Genomic DNA, 16,073 nt, shown 5'->3' on the forward strand with positions numbered 1-16,073 from the left:
AAGAGCCCAAGACAGCCAGGAAGTTATACTTCTAGAGCCCAAGGAAGGCAGAGAAGTCTCCCTTTAAAGAGACAGAACAAGACCCAGCAAAGCACTTCTTGACCTCTTAGCAGTTTTATTTAAAAGTCATTCACAGTTGCCTGGAGACCTCCCACATATATAGAGGAGCTGGCCAAGTACTTCCAGTTAAGAGAAACAAATTTGTAATCAATGCACCTTTAGGATTAAAAGGCTCCTACAGCCCTCTATAGCAAAAATTATAGAAAGCCAAAAGAATACATACATTGGAAGAAAATGCAAGTACACTCTCAACTCAAGAAAGTGAGGAGCAATTGTTAACTGGGAGATTCGGCAAGCTGAGGAATACTGGGAACAGCCCTGAAGGCCAGATCAACAAATTTGGGACTTCTGCTTTCCATCATTGGGCAGACTGCTATACCAAATTCTAGTCTCAGTCATCCCATCCAAGGAGAATGCATTTCCCTACCACCTTAAGGACTGACTCCCAGGAAACCCCAGCTTCTGGAACCCCTGTGTCATTCACAATCTGCTCTCATCAACTACTGACCTCCTCAAATTTTATGGCTCTTTTTAAGTCATGACCTGATGACTTCCCAAGATATACATTTTTAAAAAAATTCAATTTGGGACCACTAAACTTCTGCTGACAGCCAGGAAATCACTTGGGGCGCCTTTGAAAAATATAATTTCTTAGGGTTGCATCTCAGAAGACTCTTGTGATTTGGCAAAACTGGCAAACTACACTGGAAGATCCCTATTTAGTGTACCCTCTGGGAATCACAAACTCTTAACAGCTTCTGAGACCACCTTTGTGTTCATGTCATGTTAGTTCTCTGGATAGAAACATTTCTGCACCTTCTGAATCACTCATAAGAGGATGTGTTCTATCCTCCCATTCACAGGGAGACCTCTGAGGGAGAGAATCAATCATCCAGCTGGACACTAACCCACAAAAACAAGCTCTGCGGAGTTACAGACGCAAGTTCAAGTCTATACTGAACAACACTATACCAAATAGAAGGGTTTCTAGAAAGCGTATGAGATAGAGGGAAGGAAATCCATTTTCCCTTCACACACTTAATGCAGTAATTCCACAGACTTTCAACTCCAGAGTATACACATACATAAACATATATGTATACACACACACACGCGAAAGCTTTTTTATAAGAGGGCTGTAACCTTGCAAGATTCATGGCGTCATCAATGACCTCACCATCTATACTCCCCCAAATTATGGAGTAAGCTAAAAATTACCTGAGAAAATCTAGAACACAGTTCTTGAATCTTCTTATGAGCAATAACAAAGAATATATCATGGACAAATATAAAAGAGAAGTTTAAGAAAAAGAGAATTCAAAACTCACACTTAGGTTTTATTCTCCTGAGATAGTCAATGGTTTTAGAAAATCTTAATTTAATTTTTATCCTTTCTCATCTTTACCCAGATAAAAAAGACACCCCCTAGTTTCCTAAGAGAAAGCTCTTATGTTCCAGTAAGAAAGTAGTTACCATTATAACATCTCCACCAGTAGACCAAGTGTACATTTCCGAAGTCAAGATACCAGATGAAAGATAAATAAGTGAACTATTTAGAGTCCCAGGAGACTTGCTAAAGGCCCACACTTACTGCTGGGAAAGGACTTTTCTTCCTAAGCTTTCTGCTTTAAGAGCACGTTTCAGTTTCTCATAAAGCCCGTTGCGATCATTTAAACACCCACCACTTCATACATTAACTTAATTTGATTTAAAAGAAAATTTTTATAAGACAAGATTTTCTGTTTTTACAAACTCTGTCTATTCACGCTTCAACATGAAGGTCAAATAAATCAAAAGAAAGCTGCATCTCTCTAATCGGAAGTGAACACAAAAGGATTCTAATACAATGCAACATATCATAGGCAGCTAACAGCACAGTAAGTCTACTCAGCTGAAAACTCCAGTTACCTGGCCTGTGCAAGAGATGCTGGAACAACCATGCTGAGTCTGACCTTTTTATGAATTCCACAATTAAGAGAAATCTGTTATCCATTTTTACTGCATTCAAAAACTAAACCAAGGGCCTGCTGCCTATATACAGCAAACCTCCACTTGCACCAGCTTAAATGTTCTTCAGTCCAGTTAGTCCCAAAGGAAGAGGAATAAAACAGTGATTCATTTAAGGCCATTTGTTGTTGTTTGCTAATTCAATGATCTATTTTAAATGGTAATAATTTGTTCCAGAATCTTTTAAAGACAAACTCACTTTGGCTCCTTCTGGGGTAGGATCAGTCATCTGCCAAGATTTAAACTATGCTAAGTGAAGTAAGGAGTTGGTTTGGCTCCAAAAGCTTTACTGGTCAACTCCTGCTTTGTCCTTGAACCACAAAACAGAACTTAGTATAAATATGGGAAACAAAATTTCTCTTTCTCCAAGCTGGGTTGTGGGGATTTAGGGTAAGACAGAGATCTTTAATGGTCACAAGGGAAAAGAAGAACCATTCCTTCAAACCTGCCTCAGTCTAGTCCAAGAAGCTTCAGCCTGCCTTCTGTCCCAACTCTTCCACCAAAGCTCCCAAGTAAATACTGAGTGATCACCAGTTTTTCTCTTTAACCTCTCTGCAGTTTGACATCACTCCTTGAAATGCTCTTCACCTGACTTTTTACTATGTTATGCTGCCTTCCCTTACTCTATTCTAACTGCAGGAATTCTCCAAATGTTTATATTATATCCCATTTCTACTATCTTTCCATATTCTCCCCTGATGATGTCCTAGGCTTCAATATTCCCTACAGCAGACTGACCTCCAAACCGCTATCTGTAGCTTGGACCAGTGGTTTATGGAGTCACTCCCAAGTGCTCTCAAACCCAAACGCACACCAAGTGCTGACTCATACATATACATCTACTTTGCAAAGTAAAAAAAAAAAAAAAAGAACTTTGTGATTTAATCTCATTTAATAGTGTGATCAAATTCAGGTTGTCATTATAAGTATTCTCTATTGATAAAACACTAAAAGCAAAATTAATGAGTACTTGCTATTTTTTTTTTTAATTTAGAAAGTGATCTTCAAACCTAAAAAAATGTGAGAACCCAAATTGTTTTTCTGATAATTCAGCATTTCACATGGAGACGGTCAGACTTCTCAAATCTGGTAAGCCCAAAAGCAAGTATGTGCTATCATCTTCCTCCCTTCTTCCAGATTCCCAAATCTATTCTTCCCAACTCTCACTGCTTTTAGTTGCACCACTACTCTTCCAGTTTTCTGGATTAATAAAAGTAGGGTTTTTTTTTTTTAACTTTATTGTGATACAGTTAATGTACAATATTATACAAAAGATTCATGTGTAGATTATAATGATTCACAATTTTTAAAGGTTGTATTTCTTTTCTGGGCTTCTGGTGGCTCAGCTAATAAAGAATCCGCCTGCAATGCGGGAGACATGGGTTTGATCCCAGGGTCGGGAAGATCTCTGGAGGAGGGCATGGCGACCCACTCTAGTATTCTTGCCTGGACAATCCCATGGACAGAGGAGCTTGGCGGGCTACAGTCCATGCGGTGGCGAAGAGTCGGACACGACTAAGCACAGCACAGCATTTCTTTTATAGTCATTATAAAATACTGGCTCTATTTCCTGTGCTGTACAATATATCCTCGTAGATTATTTATTTTATACATAGCAGTTTGTACCTCTTAACCCCTTTCTCCTATCTTGCCGGTCCGTTTTTCCCTTTTCCAGGTGGTAACCACTAGTCTGTTCTGTATTTGTGAGTCTATTTCTTTTTTGTTATATTCACTAGTTTTATTTTTAAAATTCCACATGTGAGTGATATTATATAGTATTTGTCATCCTCTGCCTGAATAACATCCAATTCTATCCATGTTGTTGCAAATGACAGAATTTCTTTTTTATGGCTGAATAACATTCCATTGTGTGTGTGTGTGTATGTATATATATCTTCTTTATCCACTCATGCTTTTGTTTTCCTCTTCCTTCCTCAAATCTACATGTCCTTAGGCCACATCACCAACCTTTTTCTCTGCCTGAAAAGCACCTAATCATAATTTTCCCCTTGCTTCTTGCCCCAACTTTGAAAACAGCCTCCTCACCTTCAATATACGCCATACTGCAATGTCGACTTCATCATCCTAAAGTACAGATGTGGCTCTTTACTCACTTATGCAAATTTCCCCACTGGATGGAGGAAAAAATCCAAACAACTCATACAGGTATCCTAGACCTATCCATCTTCCTCTGCAGCCCTTAACCTTCCCCTGATGCTTGTGCCAAACATTGGACTTAGCTCCAGTGGTTCTTCACAGACAGTTAAGAACCAGGAGACAGAGAAGTAAGCACACACTTAAACAGTATGCTAAATGCTACGCTAAGTATTAAACATAAGGAGCTGTGAAACAGAGAAGCAAACTTACAAGGCTCTGTGGGACATATTACCGAAGGCTTTAAGCTCCCTGATGGCAGAATCAGCTCATGGTTTAGCAGTAAAGAACCCGCCTGCCAATCAATGCAGGAGAGGTGGGTTGGTCCTTGGGTCAGGAAGATCCTCTGTAGGAGGGCATGACAACCCACTCCAGTATTCTTGCCTAGAGAATCGCATGGACAGAGGACCCTGAAGGGCTACAGTCCACAGGGTTGCAAAAGTCTGACACGCATGAAGTAACTTAGCATACAAAATGGAGGGACTTGAGTCGCATTCAGCTTATATCCCTCTCTAATCTAAGTATTCAAAGAGGAATAACATCTCTGTTAAAAGCCTCTGTTGAATGAAACCCAACATTTGAGTCAGAATCTGATTAGCAGCCTCCTTTTTTATATATCCGGGCTTCCCTGGTAGCTCATCTGGTAAAGAATCTGCCTGCAAAGCAGGAGACCCTGGTTCGATTCCTGGGTCTGGAAGATTCTCTGGAGAAGGGATAGGCTACCCACTCTAGTATTCCTGGGCCTCCCGTGTGGCTCAGCTGGTAAAGAATTCGCCTATAATGTGGAAGAGCTGGGTTCGACCCTGGGTTGGGAATATACCCTGGAGAAGGGAAAGGCTATCCACTCCAGTATTCTGGACTGTATAGTCCATGGGGTCACAAAGAGTCAAACACGACTGAGGGACTTTCACTTTGTATTCCAAAAGGGATCCCCTCTGTGTTAACTGCTGTCCAATCTAACAAGAGCCCATCCTGCGACTTTATCTCCCACCTTTCTCATTCCCTCATCCTCAGTACTTCTCTTTTAATTATATAGTGGATTTCTGTAAGATGGCCGAACGAGCTCCCTTTACCAGAATATATCATTATCAGCCTAGCCCCCAATAGCAGCATTTTAAGAAGTCAACTTCAATCATGAGAGATCCTAGGTCTTTTCCCTCTTGATTTCTATGAATTACAATGTCATCTCCAGATAACAAATATCAATCTTATTAATGATCATTAGACTCAAATGGATTCACAAACACTACTTTTGAATCCTCCTCTTCATGATGCAGGAAATAAAAACATGTATACACACACTTCTATGAAGTCTATGGCATTCCAAAGAAGAGACTCTTCCAGGGGTGGGTAGAAACCAAGGACAAAAATCTAGTAAAATCTGACTTATACGGAGAGGACTATCAATTCCTCCCAACACAGCCTGCAAGTTTTACTGTGAAATCATCTAAGTTAACACCAATCTCTTCCAGACTTCTAAAAAAGAAAATGTGAAAATACTTGGGAAGAGTTAGCTCATGAGTCATTTACAGAGTAAGGTGAATTAGTTCCACCGGATTGTTTTCCTCTAACACCTAGATGAGATCAGGTACACACCAAGGGAAAGAAAGGTAGAGACAGGAAATGGCAAGAAAGGAAACAGGAAATCTGAAGCGGGTGGCTACATTTAAAACCTCTGAGGTATGGCCAGGTTTGGGAGAATGTAGCCTGAAGGTATAGGTTTCTCTGGTTGCTCAGATGGTAAAGAATCTGCCTGCGATGCAGGAGACGCAGATTTGATTCCTGGATGATCCCCTGCAGAAGCGCATGGCTACCCACTCCAGTATTCTTGCCTGAAGAATTCCATGGACAGAGGAACCTGGAGAGCTACAGTCGGCAGGGTCGCAGGGTCGGACGTGACTGAGTGACCAGGCACACACAGTCTGAGGTATGGGAGCCTGGGAGAGGGTGCAAGGGGTACTTCACAGGCTGAGACTAAAAAGGCTGATGGCAAGCCAAAATCTGCATGACCCTTAAGCCTAGGAGTGAATTATTCTCATTTTTTTTTTCCTAGTCCCAGAGCTCAACCTAAAATAACCAAGTGTGGCTTAGTTACATCATGGGTTATTTAAGATTGCAAGGTGGTCCAGGTACTAACTCCTATGTATGTGTTTCAAGTATCAAATGATTTAACCAGGCATATTTATTATTAAGCATTCAGGAATGTATCTTAAGGCAAGATATTTTTGAGACACCAACATAATACTGTAAAGCAATTATCCTCCAGTTAAAAATAAATATTTTTTTAAAAAGCCGAAACAAAAAAAGATATTTTTGGATCTTATTACTGTAATATCTATGAAGTAAACATATATCTTCTAACACATTAACAATAATTTAGCAAACTTAAAATGTTCTCGCCTGATTTTTTTCTGAATTCTGAATGAAGCTGGAAAAAATTTCTTATAAACCTCTTAAAATTTTAATTATTCAAGGTGTAAGCTTGTATTTATCAGTATTAGGAAAATCAGATTTATTTTTTGCAATTAAACAATAAGTATGCATTAACTGTGATAACAACAGGTAAACACTAGTATTTCATATAATATGACTGGAAATTCTTCAATCAACTAACAGTCAAGTTAGTCCGCAAAATTAAGTGCCATTTGAGCATGTGGTGTGCACACAGTACATATAAAATTTTATTTCAGAAATTCCTCTTTAAAAATTATTAAATTAACATACTGTATAAATTAAGATGCAACTCTCTAAATACAATGTATTGATAAATGACAAACTATTTGAAAGCTTAATGGTATACTTTAGCTGTGAGAATTCTGACAAGGATTACTATTTTTTCCCCAACATCAACTTCCCATGTGTTTCATTGTTAAGTTTAAGAGAGTATATTCTACTATTGTACTAGTTATTGAAAATGTCAGATCAAAAAGTAAATTTGCCCTTAATATAATAACTGTACGATTCTTCATTCTACTAAAAGGAATGAACGAAACAGTTAAAACTAAATCCAAAGCAAAGGGGCTAGGAACCTTATAGTATCCTTAAGTGGGCATTATGTATTCCTCATTATTTTTAATAAACTTTATGAAATATGCATACATAGATGATTATACTAAGGAAGATCTTAACCTGCTTAAAAAGTATTATAAAATGGTCATTTCTGTGGAAGTAACATAAAATGTATCATACTTCTGTGGTATCCAGAATTCAGCTTCACATTTAAGGGTAAATTTTACAAAGCTTTTATTCCCAATAATGTACATGCATAGCATCAACAAAAACAATTAGACTTATAATGGACCAGATGAAGCCCAAGTATTAGGACAGAGTCTAGGATACAAAAACCTGACATACTTCTGTTTCCATGCAACCATTCTTTACTTTAAATATTTAAAGTTCCTGCAATAAATTCTTCAAAGGTCTCCACCACTTTGTCATACATTATAATTTTTTCTTTCAAAACAGTCATGGTACAAATCCCCAAAATCTTTAATAATAAGCCAATATGCTCTTAAAATGTGATCAAAAGAAAATACCTAAAGCTTTAACTGATTCTCCAAATAACAAGGAGAATGGAAACATATTAACTTTCTACAGGGCAATGGATGTTACTAGTCAACAAAAAAGGAAAATTTTTCATTAACCGAGATTATTCAATTTTGTTAATTCTCAAACAAGGCAAGATATATTCACTGAATACAGCAAATTACTTATTAGCTATATAAGCTCACTAAATTTCCTTGTATCGGCTACAGTATTCCTAAGGATTTCTGTCATGTTTGCTACATCCGTAATTAGCAGGAAGAGTGAAATAAAAATCTACAATGCCTCAATGTTTTTATTATTATTATCACTGATTTACTCACACATAATAGGAAATCACCAGAGCCAAGGAAAACAAAATTTTCCTAATACCAGGCTAGCATATTAACTTTTATGCAAGCTGCTAAAAATAATAAAATTAAAAGGAGAAACCTTCCAATGGTTCTTTGGTATTTTCTTTCATGACCTGATTTCCCAATAACTAATACCCAAACAGAAATAAAATAGGTTGACCTTGCAGATATATATAAACTCTCAAGAGAATCCTGCTGCTCACTCAGTCATGTCCAACTCTTTCTGACCCCATGGACTGCAGCCACCAGGCTCCTCCGTCTGTGGGATTATCGAGGCAAGAATACTGGAGTGGGTTGCCATTTCCTCCTCCAAAAAGAATCCTAACATGCACAATAATACCTACAAGGAGAATATAATTTTTAAAACTTAACGAAAAGACAGTATTTAATGTTTCAAGTACTGGAAAGTGGAGGAAAAAGGCTACCCCTGAATCTAAGAGACACTTTTACTGGCTCTTAGGCTAGACTAGAAGCAGCTTTTTAAGGTCTTCTGGAAAACATCAGCTCCCACCCAAAATAGAGAAAGTAAATCCTATGCATCTTTTCTCCCACTATTCCTTCTTAAAACCCACACATAAATTCCGACATGTCATAATCTGGTATGGTTTACAGGGAAATTTTTCAAAAAAAGTGAAAATCTAAGAAAGTATTTCATTGTGTGCACACTTCTCTAACAAAACAGCCTAGCATTTCCTACGTGACTAATCTTTTTAAAATTCTGTTTCACTGTTCCTATGCTATCTAATATCATCTATTAAAACTGCCAAAATATTTTAAAACAAGATCTGAGTATCTCCCTCTCAGCTCTGATCTTTGCACTCCTTAAGTTTGCAGACATGTCACTGGCAAACCAACTGGTAGTGACAGGTTACTCCAAATCAACTCTGAAGGAAATTTTAAATTGACAGCTACCCCCAAATCTTCCCTGCCTCCCGAATCTCTCTGAGTGAGGAATTAAGTATATGCAAGTCAAGGATTCCTCCTGATCACCTGCTGCAAAACTTGGTCTGCAGAACCTATAAATGCATATTTCAATTCAATTATCCTTTCGCCCAAGATCTTACAAAATTTAGGCTCACTCGAAGTGTCCTTTCACATCTTGAGCCTTGTGAACCGCGAAGTTGCAGTCCCAAAGCATTTGACTGCACTCGCACCGTTTCTCCATAAATAAGGTCACAGACTCCTGCATCCAAGGCTCGTATGTTCCACATGTGTTGGCAAATTCCACACTCGGCCTTAGCGAGCACAAATGAGTCTCTCGCTTCCAGCTCACCTCGGTGCCAAGTTTCTGTAAGCCACTTTCAAGCAAAACTCTCCTTTCGCCTTTAAAAAGAAAACGACTACATTCCGTAGGAGAGGACACTCAGGACGAAAATTAAGACTCTAAAGTAAACAAACCAACAAAAAGACTCTGCCTCTGCGGAAAGACGCTGCAAAACTCCGGGGCCGGCGCGCGCTCCCACCGCGCACAACCCACAAGCGCTCCGCGCCGCGCGCGACGGCCAAAGCCGGGTGGGAAGAGTGGACGCCGCACCTCCGGCTTTCTGGGAGCGGAAAGCACAGGTCGGCCCCGCGGCCCGGCTCGCCCTCTGCTCGCTGCCCCTGCGCACCGATTCTCTCCGGGAATCGTCCACGAGAGCCCGAGGCCGCCCTCTCCTTCCGGAGGCGGCCGCGCGGGGCCCGCTGCCCTGGACGCCCGCCCCCCAAGTGCCGGCGCAGCCCGGAGACTCCGCCGCCCCAAGTTCGCCCGAGCACCGAGGCATCTGGCGGACAGCTAGTCGGTACGTACGCGGCCAGCTGCTGCAGCGGTCTTGGCGCGCTCTCCCCAGAGGACGCCTCGGCCCCAACTCCGAAGTGACGGCCCCGGGCTCGGTCTCCTCAGTCGGCTGCGGCGGCCGGGACGCCCCCGCTCCCATCGAGGGGGGGAAGGGAAGGTGGTGGGCGCGTTCTCCCTACTCCCCCCTCCAGCTCGGGCCCGCGGCTCCTTCCCGCCCGCGAGCCCCGACGGCACTCGCTCGGCCGCGGCGGCGGCGGCGGCGGCGGCGGCGGCGGCTCCTCCCGACTCGGGCGCGCGGGCGGCTGGGGCGGCGGCGCCTCCCCCGCCGCGCCCTCCCCCCACTCCCCGCCCCGCCCCGCCCCTCGCGCGCTCCCCTCCCCTCCCCCGCCCGCCTCCGCCGCCTCCGCCCCCCGCGCGCTGTCACACGGGGAGATTCCGCTCTTGCTACATGCGCCGCTCCGGCTCCCGCCCACGCGCGGCCGAGTGACGCAGATCCCGGCGTGGGCCGCCGCGGGGCGGGGGCGGGGGCGGCGGCCGCCGGGGCCCGGGCTCGGCCTCTTCCCGCCGCCCCCGCCCCGCGGAACCCGGAGGGCGGCCCATTCACGCGGCAGCTGGGAGGAACCAAACGGGCGCCTGGGAGGGGGCGGCTCCCGCGAGCCCAGCGCGGGGCGAGGGGCGGGAAGGAAGAAAACGGGGGTGGCGGGCAGGAGAGAGGGGAGGCCGCCTCGGGCCTGCTTGCCAGCTGCCGAGTGAACTGGGGAGGTTTGCAATTAAAAAAGAAAAAAGGTTTAATGTGTGAGGTTCCCAATATAGTATTTCAAAGAGCACGCCCTGCCAAATCCAGCATCCCCCGGGAGGCTGACGTTGAAAGAAATAGCACGCTCGGCCCACTAATCTGGGCGCCTGGCTCGCCCCGCCCCCGCCGGCCCGAGGCAGGGGGCCAGGTGCCGCCCGCAGCCCCCGCCCCCGGTCGGCCGGCCCCCGGGTCCTGCGGGAAGTTGGCCGCGGCCGCGAAGCCGGGGGCGAGGGGGAGGGCCGGCAGGTGCGCGGGCCTGGAAGAGAAACTGGCAGTTGTTGTGAATCTCTGCTTCGCCCATCTTGCCCCCTCCCCACCACCGCCCTGGCATAGGAAGGTGGGAAGGAATGGGAACCCACGAATCCGAAGTGCGACTTTGACAAGGCTTGCTGGGTAGCTTCAGTCCAACCTTGTCAACTGTCCTGAAAACCTGCCTATTATTTTACTGGTTAATATTTTCTATTTCCATGTTGTAAAAATCCGACGGCGCTAGAACAGCCCTGGGATGTCTTAAAATTGAGCTCCCAGGGCACGCTGTAGGATTTTTGAATTTGGTTTGCGTGAACTTTTTCTAACCAAAGGAAGGTATTGAAACACCTCCAAAAATGTACTTAAACTATTGCCAAAAAATTCGGAAATTTGTTTTAGAATCTATTTTTCCTTTCTTTGCAGAAATGGAACAAGGGAAGAATTCCTCTAATTTTAGGATTGTGTTCTTGAAGGCTGGAGTAAATATAGAACGACTGCAAATACAGGTAAAATTCCGTTTTAATGTTCATATACAAACTCGGTTTTATAGGAGGCCATTCCCACATCCTGGCTGGCCTCCCAGAGTGTGCCTACTTTGCTGATGGCTATACAAGGCATTCTTTGAGATGGGAAATTCTTCATACCACATCTTTATGTTGCAGCAATGGATGGGCTGATAACATTGAAAGAAAAAGACCTTATTAAAGTACTGAACCTTTTTCTTTTTGCAAAAGCATGTTATAGGAATGAGTAATGATACAATGGAATACATATAATTAAATCTCCTTTATTAGTGGAAGGTTTTGTCTGGAATAGTTGTGTTAGTGTATCATAGGAATAAGCATGCTTCCTTAAATTTTTCTTCAACTGAACAATCACTACGGGAAGTGTGTCTTAGCCTCATTGTCTCAGATTTGCAGTTTTGGACCCTGTTCCAAAGAGAAAGTTAACTTGGGTTGTAATAAAAACAACTTCATGGAAAGATACAGGTAAAGATATAGGTTAAATTTGTTCAGTTTTCAAATGAAATCTGCATGATTATTTTCTTCCAGTTCCTCTCTAGAATCTTGATGTTTTACACACATTACTGGTTCTGAACAGCTAGAGAAAAATGATTTACTTCCCTAAAGGTGTATAATCAGTGATTCATCAGTCATGAAATGAGTAGTCTTACCTGAACTGTTGAGCCTCCCAGTAGAATTGTTTCCAGAGTTGGAAGAAATGACATGAAATCCTCTTCCCAAACTTGAATCTCTGGCCAGCATAGAACACAATGCTGAAAAGGAAATGTGTCAGGGCAGATACTTTTTCTTCTGACTTGTAACTGGTTATTTCTACAGTTAAACATGGAAGTCTCTCCTTGTTTGTTTTCTGAGCACATTTAGATAGTATGTTCTTCCCACATTAAGAATGGCATTTTTGGCCCACTTTGCATTGCTTTAAACACCCATGATGCTGAGGGAAATGGTGGGAGGAAGGAAAATGAAGAAAAGAAAATATTTTAAGCTTTTAGCTTCCAATTCTGTATATCTGTATGACAACACTGTAGTTAATATGGCTGCTCAAAAAGAGAGTTGAGACATTCACCTGTACCTGAGACAACTCAGATAAAGAAGCATCGATTCTGAATAAATTCATCTCCTTACCATTTTCATTGCTAGTGCCATTCTTGACATCTCCCTCACAAAGCATGGTCTTCTGCCATGCCCCAGTCCTGGTAGTTTATTAAGGAAAAGCATTCCATCCCCTAAGGTAACAATTCTGGTTGTGGATTATTCTATATTCCATTGTATTCTGGTTTTGTATTATTCTATATTCCATTCTATTCTGTGTGTTTTACACATCCATTGAATTCAGTAAATGTATGTTTAATAGGATCTTAAAAAATGATTTTTAGAATGATTAGTGCATTTGCAAAAATAATGAATTTTTGGACAAAAAAATATTTCTGCATTGTGAAACTAAAAGGTTTGAGTAAAAAATGATGTAGAAAGTTGATAGTGGTTCTGACATTTAGAATGAAAATTTCCCTGGAAGAGCATTACTCTATTACTTTTAGAAAGATTCCTTTAAAATACTTCAGTGATTCAAAACAAAAGAACAAATGATTTTACATGTTCTTAGAGGAGAGAAGGAATAACATGGCTTCTGACCAATAAGATCTGAAATATTGTATAATTTTGTCCTCTTTTTCTTCTGTGGTTGCTTAGAACAATTCCATTGTTGTTTAGTTGCTCAGTCATGTCTGCCTCTTTTGCAACCACATTTACTGTAGCCCGCCAGGCTCCTCTGTCCTTGGGATTTCCCAGGCAGGAATACGGGAGTGGGTTGCCATTTCCTTCTCCAGGGGATCTTACTGACCCAGGGGTCAAACCCTCAACTCCTGCACTGCAGGCAGATTCTTTACCTCTCAGCCCCCAGGGAAGCCCAGAACCATTCCATTCCATACCTAATTTTCTACTCTATGTGGTGGTGGCCCTACAGTTAACTGAGTCGTGTGTTATATTTATATTATAAGAAATATAATTTAAATTTCCCTTATTTTGCAATGTGAAATTTAAACTTTTGGATGTGTACGTTGATTAAATTGGTGTTTTTAGTGTGTAGAGATTTGAATATTTTAAAATATATGAAGATTATAAACAAGTTTTTAAAGGTATGCTAATATATAGCTGATTATTTCAAGAGTCATGACTTTAAAGACACTTGCTCTTCTTAAAAATAAACAAATCTTCACCACAGGCTAATATAGAATTTTAAGATGTAAAGGACTATGAAGTTCACCTAGTTCAACCGCCTTTATACATTCAAAATATTTTCAAATAATTTTCAGAAATTCAACATACAACTAGTTTAATTTCTAATAAGTTGGTTATTTTGAACTCATGTTGCAATTCTTGTTGGAAAAGAAAAGAAAATTGTTAGATTCCCAGGATGGGCTATAAGTCCTTATAGAATGCAAATGAAACCATCCAATTACAGTCTTAGTGGGGAGCCAAGTAGGATCTTAGAAGTCATCTAATTCAATTGACTTCTACAGATAAGGACATTTATGCTATACATTGCTGATATAAGAGCAGAAAAATACTAATATAATATTAGGCAGTAGATACAACCAAACATTTAATTGAGTAATTCTGGTTTTATTAACTATGCTCTAATATAAAAATTAAAAAACAACTTGCATTCAGGGACAATAGTCCTCACATTTTACAAATAAAGAATTTTGGAATATGAGAGGAAAAAAGCATTAAATGTTAAAAAATAAAAGCTAAAAGTTTGTCTTTAAGACAGAAGATAATGTAAATGGAAACTATTGAAAAGACAGCTACAGAGAATTTATGGGCATTTTATAGGGATTAGTGCCCTGTTTGTCTTCCTCCTCGGTCCTCTCAGGCTGCAATGTGGGAGACCTGGGTTCAGTCCCTGGGTTGGGAAGATCCCCTGGAGAAGGGACTGGCTACCCTTCCACGGACAGAGGAGCTTGGTGGGCTACAGTCCATGGGGTCACAAAGAGACGGACACAGCTGAGTGACTAACACTTCTTTCCCCTTCTCTGGCCTCCATTGTGTCGGCCCTGTATAGTTAACTGTTCCATGACACTGTTTCAGGCCTCATCACACTACCTACTGTCCACTCATTCCTGGCTGTTACAGACTGAATGCTTGTTTCCTTACCATATTCATGTATTGAAATGCCATCCTCTAGTGTGATGCTATTAGAAGGTGAGCCACGGGGAGATGATTAGGTCATGAGGGTGAGGCCCTCATGAATGGGATTAGTGTTCTTATAAACAAGACTGCTGGGTGCTCTCTTGACCCTTCCATTATGTGAGGGCATCGTGAGAAGACAACCATATAGGAAGCAGGAAGTGGCCCATCAGCAGACACAGAATCATCTGCCAGTGTCTGGATCCTGTATTTCCCAGATTCCAGACTGTGAGAAATAAATGTTTGTTAAGCCATCATGGTACTTTTTGTCGTGGCAGCCTAATGGACTAAGGCTCTGGCCATTAATAACTCTCAGCTAACTACACAAGGCAAGTGGAGAGTAGGTCAAAAAAATACTCTGCTCAGCCTCTGAAATTAATCCAACTATCTTCCATTCGCACACTCCATTCTTGTTCTTGTTGCTCACAGTCCCATGTTTGGCTTCTACTCTTCTCCCCCCGGTTTGCTGAGATTGACAGCAAGTCGGTGCTCACTCTCCCACCTTGTCTCTTCAGGTCTACACCGTGCAGGTAAACGACCCACCGGTTCAAGTCCCCCTTTTAAAGCATTTGCCATGAGAGTGGATGGAAGACTTTGTTTGTTCCCTTAACAAAGGTGTATGACTAGTTAACCAAGATGTGGAGTAAAGCAATAGGAAAAGAGCAGGTAAGAAAGAGAACTTTCTTGAAGTAAATGGGCAAGCGTTGAAAGAAAGTGGGAGGAGATGAGACAAAAAGAAGCTAAGTGCACTTGTGAGAAGTTAACTAAAAGGGGCATAACTCTTGGAAGAAGTGAAAAACCAAGGAAAAAGTACCCAAATCCATAGCTCTCTTAAAGGAGAAAAAAAGAAGAGACAGAAAAGTGATCACCCCAACATAAATTCCTCTAAGCTCACCACAAAGCTGTGCTCTTGACCTGGGACAGATGGCAGTGATGGATGGAGTATTGGGGATAGATCTGCAGGAAGAAGGGACAGAGAAAGAGCTGGTGTCCTGCTCTCCTGACTTGCAGAGAGCCTGTACGTTCGTTCCCTTTAAGTTGGATTAGAAGAGGTGGTGAATGTATCAGACACAAGTGCGTATCAGGTAGAAGTGCATATCAGGAAAAGGAAAGAAAAGCAGAATGGGTTCAAAAAACACCCTCTGTGCCAAGTGCTTTCACTACACCGTGGTTCAGATATGAGGAAAGCGAATGTGTTAATATTAATGAGTTGGGCTAATTGTCACAACAAATTACTCAACACTGCCTTCTAGGAGCAGATGCTTGGAAAGGACAATGCATGTATTGTACAATAAGAGACTTAGAGCTATTGACATAAAAGTAAATCATGTTCACATACAATTGCCAAGTTACAGTTTGGACTTATTGTTATCTTACTGGGATTTATACATCATGACTCATCAGCCTGCCCAGGATTGGCAATA

The 16,073-nt window shown here is 41.8% G+C and overlaps 1 protein-coding gene and 1 long non-coding RNA gene across 6 annotated transcripts in view; one reads left to right on the plus strand and one right to left on the minus strand.

Moving 5' to 3' along the window:
• Nucleotides 1-10,150, minus strand: part of NAB1 (NGFI-A binding protein 1) — a 46,890-nt gene extending 36,740 nt beyond the window's left edge. The window contains exon 1 of the mRNA XM_061135536.1: nt 9,907-10,150. The gene's annotated coding sequence lies outside the window, so the exon portion shown is untranslated. The remainder of the gene's footprint in view (nt 1-9,906) is intronic.
• Nucleotides 10,151-10,890: 740 nt separating this feature from the next.
• Nucleotides 10,891-16,073, plus strand: part of LOC133051121 (uncharacterized) — a 99,822-nt gene continuing 94,639 nt past the window's right edge. For 2 of the 5 annotated variants that reach the window (XR_009691781.1, XR_009691777.1), the window contains exons 1-2: nt 10,891-11,027; nt 11,363-11,445. This is a non-coding gene — a long non-coding RNA (uncharacterized LOC133051121). The other 3 variants (XR_009691778.1, XR_009691780.1, XR_009691779.1) reach the window with 3 other exon arrangements.

The sequence above is a fragment of the Dama dama genome, chromosome 33, assembly GCF_033118175.1.
Source record: "Dama dama isolate Ldn47 chromosome 33, ASM3311817v1, whole genome shotgun sequence".
NCBI lineage: Eukaryota > Metazoa > Chordata > Mammalia > Artiodactyla > Cervidae > Dama > Dama dama.